General features: G+C 44.5%; 1 pseudogene; it reads right to left on the bottom strand.

Moving 5' to 3' along the window:
* Nucleotides 1-1,551: 1,551 nt before the first annotated feature.
* LOC136636983 (5S ribosomal RNA) lies at nucleotides 1,552-1,671 on the bottom strand (annotated as a pseudogene).
* Between the last annotated feature and the right edge of the window lie 20,233 nt (nucleotides 1,672-21,904).

Here is a 21,904-nt window from a genome sequence, read left to right as displayed (position 1 = left end):
TGCAGATTGTTTTTCATTGCTTTAGGCAAAATTGCAATAAATGTCTTTGAATGATAACCTAATGCAACATCACTGGATTATTGATGACCGGCTGCTATTGGAACACGGACAACATTCTTCTGTTTCTCCCTGCACCATCTCTACAAACCCCACCTAGACTTCTCCCGGGGCGAATAAAATCCCAGTCCATCTCCTTGGAACTCCCTCAACTTTACTGCCAGGAGTGTGATCAACTCACATTTGCAAGCTCCACTCTTTACCCCTCGCTTTGCCCATAGGATCTGTAATCCTGATTTTGTCATGTGGAGAGTCAATTGCTTAGCGCACACCGCGCCCAATGCAGCCATCCATTCCTGAATGCCAGACACTCATAAACACTCTTAACAAGTTCACATATGCAAGGAGTGGGGGAAGAGTGGAGACAGACGTTAATACCTTCAGCAGCTTTCTCTGCTGAACTGCCAACATCTGTTTCAGAATATAAGAACACGGAGACGCAAAACCAGCACACGGCAAAAAGGCTGCCTGCTGATTTCATTTTCACGTATTCCAGTGATTACTTCATTTGCACATCTGACGCCCTTTCTGTTTTTCCTACCTAGCCTGGATCATGTAAGGGAAACTTTCATTTCCTTGCAAGTTTGATTCTGGAGCAGGGATTTTTCACGACAGCCTGTGTCACAGCGTTCTGTTAGGTGTCATGGGTCATCACGTTACCATTACATGCGCTTTTTCATTAATTATACGTATTACATTTAGCCCATCCACTGAGTCAGTTGATCACCGACTTTGCAAAATGTCCTGAGACTTGTTTTTTTGTTTTAAAGCAAAACTGTCTCACGCTGCATATGGGAAAACCAAATAGCAGCATCCAGGCCTAAATCATTTGTGAATTAAATAATTCTATCTTCCAGTCTGTATGGTTCCCTCAAGACTTTCTAGCCAGGTGGTTTTAAGTTGCAATCCTATGCACTCTTATCTGGGAGTAAGCACCATTGAACATAGTGGGACTTACTGCTGAGTAAATATGTGCTCTTATTAGTCTGAATGTATCAAAGGATCCCATGGAAATTAAGGAAGGGACCCAACCAATTTATTTCTTTCTTCGTAGGAAGGTAGATCTGTCCAGGATACTTGCACCGGAATCTCCTTTATTTTGTGAGCATGTTGGCTGTGTAAAGGAGCCTCTGATATAATGTAAGTGAGCTTCAGGTGCTATTGTGTTTGATGCCCTTCCCAGCGAACTCTTTCATTACTGGATAAAACTGAGCAGGATCAGGTTCCTGCATAAAGCAACATGTGCCTGTTCTTCTGCAAGTAGAGCAATTTTTTTTAGTGTAATGCAGCAGTTAAGAATTGAACTGTGAAGTGGTTAAATCAAGTCTCATCTTAGGCATGACCTTATTGGTTGGCAACCTTCAGTCTCGAAAGACTATGGTATAAGCCTACAGCACCTGGTATTCCCAGGCAGTCTCCCATCCAAGTACTAACCAGGCCTGACCCTGCTTAGCTTCCGAGATCAGACGAGATCCGGCATGTGCAGGGTATATAAGCCCACAGCACCCGGTATTCCCGGGCGGTCTCCCATCCAAGTACTAACCAGGCCTGACCCTGCTTAGCTTCCAAGATCAGACAAGATCGGGCATGTGCAGGGTAACAGTTGCTGCTGACCTTATTGAGTGACACAAAAATGGCCACTGGTGCTCAGCACTAGCCCACACCCCACTGGGGCCAGGTTACTGGGGATCCTGAGAAGAAGCCCAGCTCTGAACCCCTGTGGCATCCTTGCTTGCCCCAATACTAGTGCTCCAAGGGATGGCTTCTGCCTAGCACTGAGGACTCAGAAAGGGGTGGCTGGGTGGACTGTCAGCCAGTGCCCCATCAGGCCAACCCCCAACACCTCCTGTAATATAATACCGGTCTACCTTACTGGGTTGTTGTACAGAGTAATGCAATTATACATGCACAACTTTTTGAACATAGAGGCGGATAATAAACATGTTCTGAAATAAAGTACGAACCTAGAGGCAAGAGAAGAGGGGGTATACCAGCATGCCTTAATGATCAGTAGCTTCCCGGTAGGGAGGATGATCCTGTGCTGCATCCTGCTCAGGCATCCCTCAACATTCACTTCAACTTGGAAAACAATCCTGAATTGTTCTGGAATATACCAAGGAAGGAACGGTCACATTCGCAGCTGCCAGGCAATTCCAAATCCCAGTAGCTAGCTCTGGTCTCTTTGTTACAGCAGATTGCTGGAGGAAGGGGTATGTGAGTTCTGGCAGAGGGAAATACAACTTGTAGGACTGGCCATATGGACACCAGAACACGGTTCGTGTTTTGTCCAGAAGACCAAATATAAAAACACGCGTGACTTCTGTCTGTTAACAGGCAATTATCACTTCGCGCAGATGGGTTATAAACTCTCATTTATGCACCGGGTCTTCTTGGAACACCAAGCATAGCATGGAGAGAAGGAAAAGAGTGCTCTGCTTGAGGGGTGGGAGATAAAATGCGCAGCGTGGAGAACTAGGACCACCAATGAGACAACGCAAACCACATGACCTACACAGCTGGGTGAGTGTGCGTGAATTCCTCCTTGGGCCATTTATTTCGTTTTACGAATGCCAAAAGAGCCAAGGAATTAATAACCTTTCTGCCAAGGTAAGTGAACACCCTTTTCTGTAGCAGGTGCTCTCAAGAATCAAGTTTGCTTAGTTCCCTGGCCTCTGGGGAAGGCAAGCTTTGGTTTCCAGCATCAGCTGACAAAAACAAACACGGACCAGCATCCCAAGAAGGATTTTCCCCAAATATATATTTCAGGAGACAAACTTCTCTGTAGATAGATTGTTTTGGAAAGAGAAATGTATCTTCAGCTGCAGGCCCCTTTGAAAACCCCAGGTATAGCAGGAAGAAGTGGTGGAGCAGCCACATGTCACAGTTGCTGCTCAGCCCCATGGGAAAACTGCTGTCACGACAGGGTCCATTTAGAACCGCCTACTTCAAATTCAAAAGCCTCCTTGCAAGCTAGGAAGCTCCTTTTATTTGGGCAAAGTTGAGCTGTGAAAATCGCTGTTCCCAATGGCTCTTTGCTGTTTTGCTCATTTTCAGGAGGCCACCAATATTCTTGTTGGCATCCTTCAGTCTCGGAAGACTGTGGTATCGCGCTCTGAATAGTGTTCTGGAACAGAGTATCCTCTCCAGTGTGCAAAGCCTGGGTAAAGTAGATATGGAGGATAGACTGTTACCCATGCAGCAAATCCCTCCTCTCCACGTCACTGGAATGGTCCAGTGGAAAGGCAGAAGCCAATACGGTTGGTTCCAGCGGCGTCGCAGGAGTTGCCAGAACGTGACTGTGTTCAGCCATGAACTGCCTCAGGGACTCCGGCTCCGGATTTTGCCTCGAGGTTGACTCCTGAAGCCTTTTCCATAACTGGATGTAGCCACAAGGCAGTGGAGGTTTGGGATCAGAGTTTCCCTTCTCTCAGATGAGCTGCCTTCCTGGGCTAAGGAGTCCCATCTACCTGGTGGCTGTTTAGTCGCCTCTTAGGACAAGTACAGCCAAACTGAGGGCCTATTCTTATCCCCAGCCCCCAGGAGAAAGCCACCAATATATGACTTGTCATTTACCAACAAAGGATTTTGCTTTGGAAAACCCTAGTGGGTTCACACCTTGTGTTTCCCCAAACGATTTCCAAATATGCATAGAAATGAACACTGCCAACCCTTTCAAAACTACTTGCATGTATCTTCAGCAGGCCCAGACCAAGCCAAAACCACGCCCATGCCCTGCCCCTCTTTGCTTTGGAGCATAGGAGAGCACACATGGATGATCGTCTCTGCCCCCTCCCCCCCAGGGCTGCTGCTTTCCGCCACTTCCACCACTTCTTCAAAACTGGCCACATGAAGTGGAACTTTGGAGCAGAATCTCTTCCACTCCTAGGATCCTTGCTGCCCAGCCTATTTTAAATAAGAGGCAGAGGGAGGCAGCAGTGATGATGAGGATGAACTTGTTTCCCAGTTGCTCACCTGGTCTCATGGGCAGCTGGCCCTGATCATCAGTCTGTGGGAAAAGCTTGAATTAAATTAAAGTGGAGTTCCTCCAGATATTCAATTGCTTCTGGGTGCATTATGCACACCACACTTGGTATGCGAAGCGTTGCCAGGTACCACGCAGACTGTGGTATCGCTTGAGAATCTTGTTCAGTGGTGCAGACAGGACTCAGTGTGCTGGCATATTTAATTATTTAATCAATTTTCTGAAGAGTGGTTTTTCTTAGGAAAAAACTTTTTGCTTGGTTTGCAAGAGTGATTTTGTAAGGTTTTATTTCACAACAGGCCCTATGGCACATGTCGGCTTTGGCGCACCCCCAACAAGAAGTAAAGCTAGAGTGCACAGAGATGAGTTCTTTTTTGACAGGGCAGTGACTAGGAAGACAATTGTTTGTCAATGGTTGTATTTTACTGTATTTTTTTTGCCTTCTCTTTTGCCTTTTGTCAGCTGCCTGGGAAAGGCAGGATAAAACATCTGTCTTAAATAAATAAGGAAGGAATGGCAGAAAAGTGAAAGCTTTTACATCAGGCATGTTCCGTCTAGAAATGCTGCAATAATCCAGGAGGTTTGATTTTTATAATCATCAAAGAGCACTCCTGCCTTTGAAGCTGCCTTATACTAAGTCAAACCCTTGATCCATCCATCTCAGTGTTGCCAGCACTGACTGGTAGCAGCTCTCCAGGCCTTCAGACAGGGGTCTTGTCCAAGCCCCACTGGAACTGCCAGGGATGGAATCAATTTCCTTCTGCCTGCATAGCGGGTGCTCTACCACTGAGGTGCAGCTCCATGCCCTACAGCAAGGATTAAAAACAATAACAAGAACTGTGCAATATTGCAGCTGTAGCATTAAAATAATTTCAGGGTTAGAGACAAATCTAGGCTGGCAGCGAGAGAACTTAGAAAGCACCACCCAAATCTCAAACGATTGCGCTTGAGCCCCATCTTGTGTCTTCCCTCCAAACTAACCACTGGGTTTGAAAGCAAAGGAATTCACATACAGCCTGCAACAGAAGCTTCCCTTTCATTAATGAACACAGAGAGGAAAATCTTGAATGAATGATTAACTGAATGAATGGCTGGCTTTTTGCACGACATTTTTCTTCTTCTTTCAAGAATGGAGAGACGACATAACCCCTTCAAGCTTTGGCCTCCATTATTAATCCCTATTAGCATGGTAATTATAAATACCTGGACAATTTCTCCCTTTGATCTGGCCGCATGTCACTCAGCAGTCTTTTAAACTCTACATTTCCCCTCGCTTTGACATTTGTTATTGTCTTCACCTTGAATACCTTTCTGTGGTTCTCAAAAGATGGCCAAGAAGTCACTAAGAGGCTATATTGTAGTATCAAGTGCCATGGCTTCGGGGGCCATGATGTTCTAAAAGCTCTTTTTATTCTTTGCACAAACAGCTTTCCCATTCCATGAAGAGCAAATATTCAATTCCCTCGTCTTTTGCTTTAATTGGGGTGCAGAAGGGGGGCACAGAAAGACAATTACTTCTTCCCCCTTTGTAGGCCAGCCTGGTGTACGTAATACACCTTCTAATTGCTTGTCTGTTGGCTTTTTTCCTCTCCATCCCCCCACCCATTCTCCTTTCTTCCTGCGCCTTGGCTTCATCATTACAGCCATTCAGTCCCTTCTGAGCTCTGAAACCCAAGTCCCAACTGCAAACAAAAAAGACTCACACTCGACCATTCATGAGAAATTGAATGGCTTATTTAAAGGGAAGATAGCACCTCCTCTAGTGTTACTAGTCATTGCAATATTCTCCATCACAAGTTCAGTTTTTTTAAAAACAAGAAGATGGGGCATGACTAAAGTTCAAGTACAGACTCGGCTGGAGGGTTAATGAGTTGGAAAACACCAAAGGGAAAGACATCTATGACCACAGCACTTGTCTCTTCTCGCCGAGGGGTTTATTTATGCACAGGAACAAAATGGTCACCTCGACACTTGACATCATCTACTACCCTTGGGGCCAACTGGAGACATGACATGGATGAGACCTCCTGCTGTTCTTTTGCACATTAATTAATAGCAACCATGCTGCCTTCAATCATCATTTCAATTGGGATCACAGCAGTAAGAAGGATTTAAGCTTCTTCACTCACTGGTGTCATTTTTCATGATTACGCATCTCTCCCTCCACCCCTAAACTGCTGTTTACCCTGTGGGACACAGGCACCGCATGATCCAAACCATCCCAGCATGGAACCTACTATTAATGCTTGGAAAATAAATGTTTTTGGTTCTCATGAGAGCAGGATTGTACTACACTGTACTCCAGATTCAGTTCTTAGCAGTTACGTGCCGCTTTAAACAGAACAGGGCCACACGTTTCCCAATAGGCAGGCAACTATATGGAGATGAAATATCTATTTTGAACCCTCTTTTATCACTGGGAACATTTTGGTCAGAACAGCCATTTTAAACAATTTGACTCCAAGTTTAACTCACAAGCCACCCTTGTGGATAAACACAGCTGCGATTGCAGGTTGTGTGACTTGCACCCACAAACCGACAAAGCAGCATCTCACATGAGACAGGAGGCACAAGTCTATCCTGTTTTGTTACCTGTCAGTTGCACACCCTTCATAAAACCAAGGTTACATCAAATCGTCAACGCAATGGATTGTGCTGACATGAATTCAGGTCTCAAAGGCAAAGTCCAATGCTCCACACACAAGATCTCAATTATATCCTGTGAATGGGTCAGCTAGTGATTATGTTGTACTCAGGTGCAGTGGTCAACCCGGGTCTGTTGCAAACATTCTGATCAGCCCCAAATATGCATGGGTCAGCATGAACGGTGTAAACAGCTCCTCAGGGCATCTACAGCAACATATAACCCAATCCGATGCGTGCTTCCTAAGGTGCGGGTGCTGAGCTCAGTGAGTTCAAGGAGACTTATAAATAAGAGGGTGTAGGCTAGCAAACTCCGTTAGGATTCTCTTACTACTTTAGGTACCATCTTATATGTAAAAATGCATTCATACAGGAAAAAGCATGTGACCCACATGTGGATCTGCATGTGTGGCACTGCGCATATGTAAACTGTGACTGACGCACATGTAAATTTTGCAGCCAACACACTCTGTATTCATGTCATGGGAAGAGTAAGTCAAATGTGGATTCTCAGTGCGTGTGCATGCAGTGAACAGACACATGCAATCATTCCAGAACTTGAACATACAGGGACAGCAGCAAAATTTGGCTAGACTGGATGCTGACTGAGACACCCTAGGGCCAGTTTTCCCCCAAACTCATGGCAGGGGCACCACCCAATGCACAATCAGGAAGTAGGCAGGGGTGCCATGGGGAGCCTAGTGCAGGATTTGCCCCAGGGTCTTCAGCAATCTGATGCAGCTTACAACATTTTTAAAAGTATAATACCATAATACCAGTGTTGGGCTCTATAGTAACTGCTCTTATAGACTCCCTCTTGCTGGGGCACCTCCTTTCTTCCCCTCAGGGCATGCAAATTTAAAGCAGCCCCTGACAATATGACTCTAAAGGGTGCGGAGTACTAAAAAGTAATGTCCCACAGATATACCGGCATGTGGAAATTTTTAAACAGTATGTTGGATCCAGGTGAAGCCATTAAGAAGCTCCACTGGATCCAACCCATGATCCACTTTCATTTTACAGTCTTGTGCTAAGAAGCATTTATTTAAAGCAGACATTAGGAATGGTCTCAAGGTTTTACCCATCACAATTTCTCCCTGGATTTTGAAATTTTGAATTGATCTCGTTTGCAGAATGGCATCAATGCATTAGTGGCCTTGTGTTCTTTGCTGCAGTTTTCAATTCATCTCTCTCTTTTTTTAACCTTGCCGGCTGTAAGTGGGTAGGATCCACATATGCACATGACTAAAAGACCAATAAAAGGAAATGTACAGTGCCTGCATGATCACATCAAAATCTCTTTCTGTGCTACAATTAATCAATATATGCAGGCTTGTGTGTGCTTTGATTACATCACAAGTTAAAAAACAATCTGACCACGATGATGCACGCACATCTCTTTGTGTGCGTTCTAAATAAGGCGCACACACGCTCCTGTGCACTGGTAACCTATAGGGGAAAAAGGTCACAAACTGAAAACTGTGGAACAACAAAACAAATCTTAACCAATGTCGAAATGCCCGTAAAACTGAATAACAATGCCCAATGGAGAGATTTCTAAACACATCTTAATTTTATGAAGCCATTCACTGTGCCTTGATTTACAAGGGGGGAAAGATATGGAAATGTCTTAACATGCATTGCTTACTGTAAGACGCTGTGTGTCGGAACAGGGTGGAGTGGTATTTGAGTTGCTTAATAGCTTTAAATTTTCCCACGGCATCACACTAGCGATAGGGCTGTGCTATAATTAAAGGGTTACATAAATAAGCCATTGGGAAACAAATTAATTGATTTCCTCAGTGGAGAGAGTATTGTAATTTGGAGATTGCAGGATGATTCACTTTCCCTTTGAAGCAAACTGACCTCCTTTCCCCTCCTTCCTCTTCTCACTGACCCTCTAAAGTGCTTTAAAATAATTTCAAAACATAGTGTGTTGCTTGCCTGAACTTCCTGAAAGTCTCAATAATGAGAAGAGGCTGAATAGCATAACACAGCCTGGATCGTGGAGTATTTTGTGTGGCGTGAAGTGCCATGCCAACTTTGTAATCAACTCAACTGGTCATCATGCGTCTTACAAAGCATACCCTTCTGTTGGCACATGGTTTTCAAAGAGGCTTTTTGGCAACTGATGCCATCCACACTGTAGAACAGAACCTATCCCAGACAGTGAAAACCATCATGCTGAATGCCTGAAGAGCAGCTCTGAGAAAATTTCAAATCCTTTGTATTAATTGTCTTAAGTCATTTGCAAGCTCCATGTATGACAATGTCCTGAAGGAATTCCTTTGCTGTTTCCATTGTGAAGGCCCATTATCAGTGTGGAGAATATGCTTCTTTGTTTGCAATAACCCTTGAACAAGTGTTTTGTTTGCTTACAACAGTAACCCAAAATAAATCCATATAAAAACCACAGAAAAAGCCGGCTTAGATATTCTACACATCAGGCTTGAAAACTGAAGCAATCAGTCATTCACAACACCAGGACCAGAGTGGTTTTTAAAAAAAATGATAATGAGAACAAGGACTCAAACCATAGTATTTAGCAATGCGGACAATAGATAACCCTACAAATGCCTTTCTAAAGTGATGGTACTCATCCAGGTGGGAGATGTCAGGATAGTGCAGCATTCAAGTTCCTTTGTGGGGAAAAAATGATACTTGCATTTGTGCTTTTCATTAAGAGTATCTCTTAGTACAGATGCAGTTTTCTGTTTACCTAATATGGATAATTTTGTGACTCCCCATTTAGTCCTTTCTGCAACAGCTGCGAAGAAGACTAGGGCAAAATACAGGCATGCCCCCATATCCACAGGGGATCTGTTCTATGAACCACCTGCGGACACAGAAACCACAGATATGGGAACCCCCCCCTTACGGGGGCACAAATATGCTTGGTTATACAGATTGCTATCAGCCTACAGGCTTATAGCACCTTGCAGACTGCCTCCCAGCAGCCATAACACTTGAACAAACTCCATCAAGGTCAACAGGAAGCAAAATTCCTGTTGACTTCATTGGTTTTGTTTTTTCTTTCAAGCATCCTTGCTGCTGGGAGGCAGCCTGTAAGGCACTATAAGCCTGTAGGCTTATAGCAACCTGTACAACCAAACACATTTTGACTTTAAAACACTTTAATAGGTGTGTGTGGGGGTTTCCCTATACCCGCAGATCCATGGATAACTGAAACTACAGATGCAGCATCTGTGGATATTATTATTATTATTTTTCACATTTTTATACCGCCTTCCTGCCAAAGAGCTCAGGGCGGTGTACACAGCTGCTCCCCTCCTTTTGTCCTCTCAACAACCTTGTGAGGTAGGTGAGGCTGAGAGAAAGTGACTGGCCCAAGGTCACCCAGGAAGCTTTGTGGCTGAGGGGGGATTTGAACCTGGATCGTCCAGGTCTAAGTCCACCTCCCAAACCACTACACCACCCTGGATACAGGAGTTCACCTGCATTTCACACAAAATACTTCATATATACCACTGTCTAATATTTAGGGAATGACTGTAGCAAATCTATATTCTAACAAGTTAATTTATACAGGCAATATTTAATTACCTGTATTTTAGGCTACGCTTTCAAATTTGCTGTGTTTTTCCTTTACAGAGAAATTGAGAATTCATTGATTAAAATCCATTTATTCAACATACACTTTGATGGGTGAGGTGTCATGCTGGTCCTGAGAACTGGCTCATAATTTGCCTCTTGAAGCAACCTGTTTGGTCCTTAGATTCAATTTTCATGTTTGTTTGACATCTTCAGTTATAAGAAACAAACAAAAATGTCCATTTTTGAAAACCCCTAGCATAATTCAGTGTAAAACCTTTGTATTGCATTGGGCAAGAAAACACAAAACAAAGCAAACACTTTTTAAGAACTATGAAACTCTTGAGAGACCACAAAAGAAGCCTGGATCATGTCCAAGAATATCTGTTTATTTGTATTCCTGAGGCTTAAACCATGACATGAATATTAAGCGTTAATTAAAAAAATTAATTACACCATTACGTCTTGACTGAGATTTCTTGTGTCATGCTTCACAAGACTGTAACACTCACTGCTAGCTTCTGAACTTCTGAAATGAAGGTGATGCCAAAAGTTGAGCCCCTCCAAAAATAAGCACGGTGTTATTAATCATAATATATAGCGCCTCTTTCTGTCATTCTTACCAGACAACTGCATGCCAACAGAGACCCTGAAATGTTGCCAATCAGATTATATAATTTTACAACGGAATAAAGTAAACATACCTAATTTCCTTCTTGGAACGTCTTCTGTCACAGCATCGCATTAATCCACAGTGACATCCACATGGTTAAACCTGAACCTTGCAATAAGCAAAGAAAAATAAACTGGGGTTCTTTGGGGACAACTATACACAAATTTAATCTTTGCTTTGCTTGCTGCAGCCTGCTAGATTTAATATATTTTTTAAATTCTTGGTTGGAACAATGACACCAGCAGATTACTAGCTGCCTCTCCTCCCTCTGTGCTAACTCCAGTGCAAAAATGGAACATTTGATCTTATGACCTCTTGAAGGAATAGGAAGATCTGACAAATATTGGAGTGGACTCTAACCTGATCTTGTGCAAACAGAAGGTGCTCCCATTTCTCAGTCTATGGAATTCATTGTTTCTCAAATAATCCCAGCCAATCAAGGACCACGTATATAGCTAAGCCAACTGAACTTTCCTGGGTGATGATGTCAAGGGCAAATGAAACCTATTTTGAAAGGAAGGTGCCTATAAACAGCCCAATCCTATCCTTCCGACCCACCCCTTGCTGATGCCAGCACCAAAATAGCTACTGTTGCATCCTGCAGAGGGGGGCAGTCGCTGAATTCTTCTCTGGATAAGGGTACATTTGTTCCCTTACCCAGGGGTAAGCCTTCATGGTGCAGATGGGTCTACTTGGACTTGCGCCAATGTCCACAAGGATCCATGCTGCAGGATTGGGTCTGCGAAGGGGGTTTGGATTCAGTGACCACCACTGCCACCAAACCTGAGACCTCTTCCTGAACCAAATATGCACTCCACCACACCCACTGCTGCCCCATCCTACCCTCCCCAACGCTTTCCACCCTCCTCCCGCCCTGTCCTGTCCCATCTCCCTTGCTACCCCACCTATGTCAGCAGATCTTTGCCAAACCACTGGCATGCAGTGGAAGGCTCCGGCCTCCCCACCAGTGCTCCAGCAGCATACAGCTCCACACACTTTTGGAGAACTGTTTGCAATTGCTATAAGGCGGTCTGTGCTGTTGGAACACTTTTTCTGCCAGTGTACAAGCACAATAGAATTGGGCAGTAGAACATACAAAGGCTTCTAGCCAGTCAGGGATTATATTTATTTTAATAAATGTATGACTTGCACTTAACGATTCTCCTTATTGATTCAGTAACCATTTGTCCTGAAAATCTCTCTGTGGAGTTGGATGCATGCACAAGAGACCATAGGGACATGAGCAACCCTGGAGAGAGAGAGCTGTGAAGCTCACAGGTGGATAAGAATGAAAAAGTTAGCAATGATGTGAAAGATGTGAAAAGATGAAACAAGTTAGCAGTTAAGGACACAATCCTAACCAGGTCTACTCAGAAGTAAGTCCTATTTTATTCAATGGGGCTTACTCTCAGGAAAGTGTGGTTAGGATTGCAGCCTAAGTGAAAGTTCAATTTTTGTTTGTTTGTTTGTTTTCAAAGAGTCAAAGAGAATGAAATCAGCACCATATAGCCTTGGCAACATAACTGCTGCACTTGCATTTTACATGCTTTGATTGATTCTTGATGTGTCAGAAATTGTGCTTTCCATTCATATTTAAGTTAGACATTTTAACCATTACAGTACTTGAATTCACAGCTGTTACTATAACATAATCACTAGTAGGATTGTGTGGCAGACAATAATCTTCTGAAATCCATACCTTTGCTAACTGAGATATTTCACACTGAAACAGGGGCAAACCAAGCATCACGTTAGGTGTGTAAACCTAAAACTGTGTAGGATTATGTTACGTCACCAACCAGAGAGGGAACTGATATAGGCGCTTACTTGCCGAGTAGGAGCACTCTTTTACAAGATTACCATGCAGGGGTCTCTGATTTCCTGCTTCATTGTCTTCTTCTCTGGCCAAAGTGCAGAACTTCATACCAGACAAAAAGCCCTTTCAAAAGACGTACCAGGTAAACAGCCAGGTAACAGTAGGAGGTTCATTTATAGCTATTTCTTATTGCGGCTTTCAAATGTGTAAAATTTTGTTTGCATTAATTAAACTAATGATGTACTAAAGGGGGGAGGATGAAAACAACAAGTAGTCCCTGAAGTTAAGCAGTCTATTAAAAACAGTGTAATGTATAAATATGCTACCCCAGCTAACAGGACGAAGAGGCACTTTTTCAAGCTGTGCTCATCTTATATTTAGCAGGGGGACAGCAACTGTCCCTCTTCATCCCAGCACAGTGTCTCTTCTAGTGGCGGTTGCTAGTAAGCCTTCTGCATTTTTTTAGAGTGTGAGCCTTTTTTTGGGACAGGGACCATATATTTCTTCAATTTTGTCTGTAAACCACTTGTGAACTTTTTGGTTGAAAAGCAGATTATATAATTATTCTTAACAACAATAATGATATGTACGCATTACATTGTCCTGGTATTTTCAATGGACTTTTTAAGGTCTTAAAAAGTTCAGCATACAGCATTAAGGTTTAGTCCATCCAAACAATAAACCCAGTTGATATCTAATCATGGATTCTATAGTTTTGTGGTATGGGGCCAAAGCATGATGGGAGCTTGAACCAAGACCCCATTTTGTTAGCAGCAAGTGTGATTTGCTCAATGTTACAGTCATGGGTTTGGAAAGAATGAGATGACATTCAAGCCCAAACCTTTGTCCCAAAGTATCATATGCACAGATTCCTCCCCAAATTAGTCCATGTAATCCAGACTACAGTGTGCTGCAAGCAGAGAGGAGGCTTCAATACCTCCTCAAGGCATATCCTAGTGAATCAAGTCACACTGCCCCCAGGTTTAGTAGCCACAGAGACAGGGTGGAATTCATTCCCTGTCTTTCAGCTTTAAGCTCAGCTATATACTGTATTACACAGTGTTGCATGTTTCTTTCCCCTAAACAATATGGTTTCTTTATGAAAAGCAGCCTCTGAAGCAGCAATCAGAGGAGAAGTGGAAAAGAGGAGGCAGGTGTCTCTGTGACACCATCTCACTCTCAGCCCCATTTGGGACAGCAAATGGATGGCAGGCTAAGACGTAATCTTCTGCCTATTTATTCAGATATTGCATACTTACTCTCATATTAATTTGATGGTGCTCACTCCCAATAATGAGCATCGGACTGTAACCTCAGATGCCATTTTACAGGCCAAGGACTATTTTACGGCCAAAGAAGTTATTTGCAACTCTGCTTATAGAATTCTCATCTGATCATTTTTCATGCAGGCAGGAAGAGTGCAGATGAGGTTGCCTTGGACTAAAAAAAACCCAACTTTTTGACCTAAAACCAGCCCTTTGGTATTTTTCTTCTTAAAAGGGAAGCAATTGGTAGATCATATAACATAGTATTGATCACAATGGATGTACTTTTTCAAGACAACTTCAGCAAACCCAAACAGCTGCTTTAGAATAGCCATTGGCTTGCCTAAGAGGGAAGCATGTTAAACTAGGAACTCGCGGAAGGGGTGAGAAGGGGCAGGAAAGGGAAGTCTCCTTAAAAGAAAGGAGTACTGGGAAGAACTTGCCTTTTTGGTGAGGCAGTGTGTAAACATACTCCAGGGTGTAAACACGCTCCCACCATCCTGCTCTTGGCAGACCATATTCCTCAGAATTGTATTGTTCCTGTCCTGAATATAATTTATGGTAAAGCCTTGGGCATTACCCAAGCATCAATATAATCAGCATCAATATTTGAAGATTACTCAAGTCCACCTATCAGGTACTTAATCATACTAGGACTGTCAATCAATTTTGCCTGTGATTAATAGTCAAGCTTTAATCAATTGCCGCTGCAAATTTCCACATCCACTCTAGCTGCTGTTCAAGGGCAGGCATTGTTTCTCTTAAGTGAGAACTTCTCTTAGGAGCCGCTGTTCACACCTTATGACATTGTCCTTTCAATAACTTTTGGGTAGGCAAGATAAGGCAGAGATTCTACAGCATAAAGATTTATCCTGAAAGGTGACCTTCTACCTGATGCAGCTTACACAACCTGTGAGGTATTCTGAACAGTGGAAAAAGTTGCTGCCTCTGATGCAACCCCTGTCTAGCATTTCTGTTCACTTTTGAAGTGTGGACAAACTATCTCCCTCCTCTTCAGTGTGGTGGGTCAGAAAACGAACATACGCATAACAGGAATTCTAGGGCAAAATGTAAGCAAGATGAGGGAATGAGTAACTCCTGAAACAACTCGATTTCTTAAAAAGAAAAAAAAAATCCCAGATCTATGGAGGGATACACATCTATGAAGAGGGGAAGAGATTTTGCACAAATGGGTAGACATCAGTCATGCAAACAGCTATGTTGGCAACCTTCAGTCTTGAAAGACTATGGTATCGTGCTCTGAATGGTGGTTCTGGAACAGCATCTAGTGTGGCTGAAAAGGCCAATTTGGGAGTGACAATCCCTTCCACACCGGGAGCAAGTGCAGTCTGTCCCTGGTCTGTCTCCCTGGCTATGGGCCTTCCTTCTTTGCCTCAGACTGATGGCCAAGTGTCTCTTCAAACTGGGAAAGGCCATGCTGCACAGCCTGCCTCCAAGTGGGCCGCTCAGAGGCCAGGGTTTCCCACCTGTTGAGGTCCACTTCTAAGGCCTTCAGATCCCTCTTGCAGATGTCCTTGTATCGCAGCTGTGGTCTACCTGTAGGGCGCTTTCCTTGCACAAGTTCTCCATAGAGGAGATCCTTTGGGATCTGGCCATCATCCATTCTCACGACATGACCGAGACAACGCAGGCGTCTGTTTCAGCAGTGCATACGTGCTAGGGATTCCAGCTCGTTCCAGGACTGTGTTGTTTGGAACTTTGTCCTGCCAGGTGATGCCAAGGATGCATCGGAGGCAGCGCATGTGGAAAGCGTTCAGTTTCCTCTCCTGTTGTGAGCGAAGAGTCCATGACTCGCTGCAGTACAGAAATGTACTCAGGACGCAAGCTCTGTAGACCTGGATCTTGGTATGTTCCGTCAGCTTCTTGTTGGACCAGACTCTCTTTGTGAGTCTGGAAAACGTGGTAGCTGCTTTACCGATGCGCTTGTTTAGCTCGGTATCAAGAGAAAGAGTGTCGGAGATCGTTGAGCCAAGGTACACATTGGCTCAACGATGCACATGCAAACAGCAAGACCCATCTATTGGTGAGGGAAAGCTCCACAGAATGCGGGGGTGGGAGGAAGGTTCCAGTGACCAATTCCATGATTTTGGACAAAAAGGACCACATGTATTTGTTGGAATTTTACTTGCCCATTTCTTCTTACTTGCCAGTCAGATCATTTGATTGCTCAGCTGTTGTACTTGTCTCAAATGTTAAGTTTGCAACAGGCCAACCCAGATGTGCCTGCTGTCTCTTAAAATAGTTCAGGGTTTCTCCAGATAGCAAGTAGACTTGCCAAGGGGTATGCGTACAGCATTCAAAACGTACTGTCAGAAGCAGTTCTAAGTAGAACAGAGATGAAGTTCAGACTGGGTCGATCAACCTGTGAAGCACTATGACAAATGTTTGAATTCTAAGACTTTTTCTTGGTGTGTTGACAGCTGTGCAGATACAGTATCAAAAATATGTCATGCCTAAAATGATGACAGTAATACTTTATAGTGGACTTATGGGCTAGGCAGCATAGGAGGCAATGTTTTAGTTTGAATTTTTGTTCTTGTTTTTAATTGAATTCCAATTTTTCTCTACGGGAAATTTCTATAGCCCTTCTCATCTTGGCTCACTGATTATTTCTCATTCTCAGATCCTGGCTACTAACCCTGCAGTGGCTTCCATTCATATGGGAAATGAACAGCAAGTGGATGTCACACATACAGAGTCGCCATCGCTGGCAGGCTTTAGGAATTAGAAGGGGGTCTAATGGACATTTAGGACATCTCATGTCCTAAAAAGTACGGGTGGACAGTGAGACCTGCCTAGCAGATAAAATAGGCATTTGAGAGGACAAGAGAGTAAAAAGGAAGTTAACACTCCTCTGACAGATACAGGACACATTTCTCTTTAAAGTCATGGGTGAGCACTGGAGCCAGGTTACGTCTCTTTCCATCATCAGGTTGACAGCAACTTGTTGAGCCATGCTGGCTGGTTCTAGCCAAGTTAGAGAGGCTGTGAAGGGCAAGGAAGCTTCCTTCCGTAAATGGAAGTCTTGCCCTGATGAAGAGAATAAAAAGGAACATAAACTGTGGCAAAAGAAATGTAAGAAGGTGATAGGGGAGGCCAAGCGAGACTATGAGGAACGCATGGCCAGCAACATTAAGGGGAATAATAAAAGCTTCTTCAAATATGTTAGAAGCAGGAAACCCGCCAGAGAAGCGGTTGGCCCTCTGGATGGTGAGGGAGGGAAAGGGGAGATAAAAGGAGACTTAGAGATGGCAGAGAAATTAAATGAGTTCTTTGCATCTGTCTTCACGGCAGAAGACCTCGGGCAGATACCGCTGCCCGAACGGCCCCTCCTGACCGAGGAGTTAAGTCAGATAGAGGTTAAAAGAGAAGATGTTTCAGACCTCATTGATAAATTAAAGATCAATAAGTCACCGGGCCCTGATGGCATACACCCAAGGGTTATTAAGGAATTGAAGAATGAAGTTGCAGATCTCTTGACTAAGGTATGCAACTTGTCCCTCAAAACGGCCACAGTACCAGAAGATTGGAGGATAGCAAATGTCACGCCTATTTTTAAAAAAGGAAAGAGGGGGGACCCGGGAAACTATAGGCCGGTCAGCCTAACATCCATACCGGGTAAGATGGTGGAATGCCTCATCAAAGATAGGATCTCAAAACACATAGATGAACAGGCCTTGCTGAGGGAGAGTCAGCATGGCTTCTGTAAGGGTAAGTCTTGCCTCACAAACCTTATAGAATTCTTTGAAAAGGTCAACAGGCATGTGGATGCGGGAGAACCCGTGGACATTATATATCTGGACTTTCAGAAGGCATTTGACACGGTCCCTCACCAAAGGCTACTGAAAAAACTCCACAGTCAGGGAATTAGAGGACAGGTCCTCTCGTGGATTGAGAACTGGTTGGAGGCCAGGAAGCAGAGAGTGGGTGTCAATGAGCAATTTTCACAATGGAGAGAGGTGAAAAGCGGTGTGCCCCAAGGATCTGTCCTGGGACCGGTGCTTTTCAACCTCTTCATAAATGACCTGGAGACAGGGTTGAGCAGTGAAGTGGCTAAGTTTGCAGACGACACCAAACTTTTCCGAGTGGTGAAGACCAGAAGTGATTGTGAGGAGCTCCAGAAGGATCTCTCCAGACTGGCAGAATGGGCAGCAAAATGGCAGATGCGCTTCAATGTCAGTAAGTGTAAAGTCATGCACATTGGGGCAAAAAATCAAAACTTTAGATATAGGCTGATGGGTTCTGAGCTGTCTGTGACAGATCAGGAGAGAGATCTTGGGGTGGTGGTGGACAGGTCGATGAAAGTGTCGACCCAATGTGCGGCGGCAGTGAAGAAGGCCAATTCTATGCTTGGGATCATTAGGAAGGGTATTGAGAACAAAACGGCTAATATTATAATGCCGTTGTACAAATCGATGGTAAGGCCACACCTGGAGTATTGTGTCCAGTTCTGGTCGCCGCATCTCAAAAAAGACATAGTGGAAATGGAAAAGGTGCAAAAGAGAGCGACTAAGCTGATTACGGGGCTGGGGCACCTTCCTTATGAGGAAAGGCTACGGCGTTTGGGCCTCTTCAGCCTAGAAAAGAGACGCTTGAGGGGGGACATGATTGAGACATACAAAATTATGCAGGGGATGGACAGAGTAGATAGGGAGATGCTCTTTACACTCTCACATAATACCAGAACCAGGGGACATCCACTAAAATTGAGTGTTGGGCGGGTTAGGACAGACAAAAGAAAATATTTCTTTACTCAGCGTGTGGTCGGTCTGTGGAACTCCTTGCCACAGGATGTGGTGCTGGCGTCTAGCCTAGACGCCTTTAAAAGGGGATTGGACGAGTTTCTGGAGGAAAAATCCATTATGGGGTACAAGCCATGATGTGTATGCGCAACCTCCTGATTTTAGGAATGGGTTAAGTCAGAATGCCAGATGTAGGGGAGAGCACCAGGACGAGGTCTCTTGTTATCTGGTGTGCTCCCTGGGGCATTTGGTGGGCCGCTGTGAGATACAGGAAGCTGGACTAGATGGGCCTATGGCCTGATCCAGTGGGGCTGTTCTTATGTTCTTATGTTCTTATGTTCTTCAGTAGGGCAGCATCAGGGCACCATGGCCAGTCTCGCCCTCTTCACAAAGGCAGCATCACCATGTGGTCGCAAGAGCAAGTCAGTCTGTCACTCTCTTCACTCAGTCAGGTGGCAACAGGTGGGCAGATAATGTCTCACTCGTGCATACATGCCACACAAACACAATGGCAGCAAGAAGGGACATTTGAGTGTGATCTCTTTCTAATTGAGGTGAATGTATAAAGGAGCTGGTGAGTACAGTATTCCTGTCTTATTGAGCTGGGCAGCAGTAGTGGGTGGGCACGGTGGCCACCAGCATTTCTTCCACTGAAATGGAGTGCCAGACAAAAATTAGGGAAGTAGGAAAGGAAGTAGGCAGGCACGTGCCCCTGCTGTTCCATGGGTTCTACTTATAGTGAGTACCTGAAGGTGGCATGACACTAACAGCCATAGGGGGAATGGTAAGTGTTGTGGGATTATTAGTAGCATCCCATATATATCAGGATGATAGTTGCAAACTGGCAGGCTGAAAAAAGTTGCAGTAGATGTTTAGAATCTGGTGCATGCACCATGAGGAGATGATCAGGGGCAAGAACAGGAGCAGTGGACGCAGGCAGCCCTTGTTTGACATCCCAGGATATGAACAGATTTTAATTTGCAGTATGTGCCAAGCAAATCAGAAGAAAAAGTACTGGTGGTACATGAACATTCGAATATGGGAAGGAAGAAGAAACTGGCCATGGGCAACCAGCACTTGGGGAAGATGCTCCCAGAGCAAAGAAGAAGGGGTATGTGGGCTGGAGTAGAAAGGCTTTCCCTGGACATTAGATCATTCACCCCAGTAATGGAAAGTTAGTTTTCAGCACTGACTGAATGGAGGTAACCACAGTATAGACAAATCACCGGTCATTGAACGTTACGGAGATTGTATCCCTCCAGAGTTGAGTGTCTGTTTTGTGTCTCTCCCCCACTAGTTTTGCCCCTTCTCTTCTGTGGCCCCTTGCCCACTTCCTTCATTCCTGAACTTGTCGACAGGTTTTGGGCTAGAGCGCAAATTCCGGCATCCTAATTGTAACCACGCACTGCAGTCTTCATTTGTGGTTTTGCTTATTACACTGCCAGAGGTAAGAAGGAAAAAAACAAAAAACTGCTCCATTTCAGCAGGAAAAAAAGTATCCTGTTGAGTTTTATTGTCTATAAAGAGGAAGCTTTGCTAAGCTATGATTCTGTAACCCAGAGCAGGGTGGGAAATTCTTACAGGCCCCGCTATTTCAGAGTGAGGGGCCTGCTGCTAGTGTATGAAAACAGGCAAGTTTCACATCCGTGTTCCCACCTGATGGTGATTCTCAGTGAGGATATTTCAGCACCACCTAAGAGTCCAATCATATCCCCTCTGCCCCCTCCCAGCTGATGCAGCCATGCCAAAAGCCACATGCTTCATCTGGGGGAGGTGTGTGTGTGGATGGGGGGATGATTTCCCCTTAGCCCTCTGCAAGCCTCCCACTCCACAATGGGTCTCCTTGGACCTACACCAGCTCTTTAGCTGGCACAAGTTCAAGAAGAAGAATGGGGCAGGGAGGTTTTAAAAAGAGGGGATAGGATCCGGTGTGTGCCATTGCTGCTGGATCCAATCCCTCCCACCACCTCCCTGCTGTTATAAAACACCCTCTTTTTCTCAGCGCATGTGCAGTCTACTAAACTAACCCTGCCTTGGTCTCTAACTGGAATTCCTGGGAGCTAAGTAAGACTTCACTCTGCAAGGGGTGAGGTCAGACTGAACTCTTAGGAGAGGTTATGCTAATTAAGAGCCATTAAGGGGAAGGAAGGTTGGCGCCTGTGGGACATCTTTGTGTCTCCTTTCCTCCAAGGTCTTGCAGATTTGGGTGCCCCATCCTGATGGATCTTTGCTGAAAGCATTAGTGCTGTTCCATAGGATTGCTCTCCAGGGGAAACTATCAGATAAGATCAGACCACAAGTGAATTTAGTACAATTGTCTGCCCAAGAGGAACTACGATAACTACTTTGAAAATGGAACTTGATGGGTTGCAGTGGCATCCTTAAATATATTTATATAATTATGTATAATAAACATTTTGTGGTATGCTAGCACCCCTGCCAACTTGCCAGATCCCCCAACCCACTGCCTGAGGTGAAGTTTTCAACCTGCCTCATGGATGGGCTGGCCCTGCCCACAGGAGTAAACCAGCCTGAGCAAACAGCAGGAAGGGAAAACAGAGTGTTTTGCTCACTCTCAGCTCCAGATCTGTGGGGTTGAGAGTGAGATGGTATCACAGAAACACCCGCCTCCTCTTTTCTATTGCTCCTTTGATCGCTGTTTCAGAGGTTTCACACATTTTTGTTGGCAAGTAAGGCTGAAATCCTAAACACGCATTCCTGGGGGTAAGCCCCATTGAAAACAATAGGACTTACTTCTGAGTAGGTCCTTAAAATTATAATGAAAATAATATTTTATATATAGGTGGGGCCCCAGTATCCATGAAGGATCCATTCTCAGTCCCTTTACGGATAATGAAAACTGCTGTTTCAGCCCCTTAAACCCTCTGAAGGTGACCGGAGGACTTTCTGAAGTCTGCAGAGGGCACACCCGTCTGCTCTTACCTGCAAAAAAAAAGAATGGCCCTTACAGACAAAAAAATGCTACTTCCGAGAGAAACTTGAAGTGATGTTTTTATGCCTTTTAAGGCATTCTGAGGCCTGGTGAAGCCACCCAGAGGGTTCAGAAAGCCCCCCGGATTGGAGTGCAGCTGTAGTAGGCTTCAAATGGTTGAGGTGGGCCCAATGCGGGGGACCCACATTGAGCCAGATCTG

This window comes from Tiliqua scincoides, chromosome 1, assembly GCF_035046505.1.
Source record: "Tiliqua scincoides isolate rTilSci1 chromosome 1, rTilSci1.hap2, whole genome shotgun sequence".
NCBI lineage: Eukaryota > Metazoa > Chordata > Lepidosauria > Squamata > Scincidae > Tiliqua > Tiliqua scincoides.
This window is presented reverse-complemented; position numbering and strand designations above follow the sequence as displayed.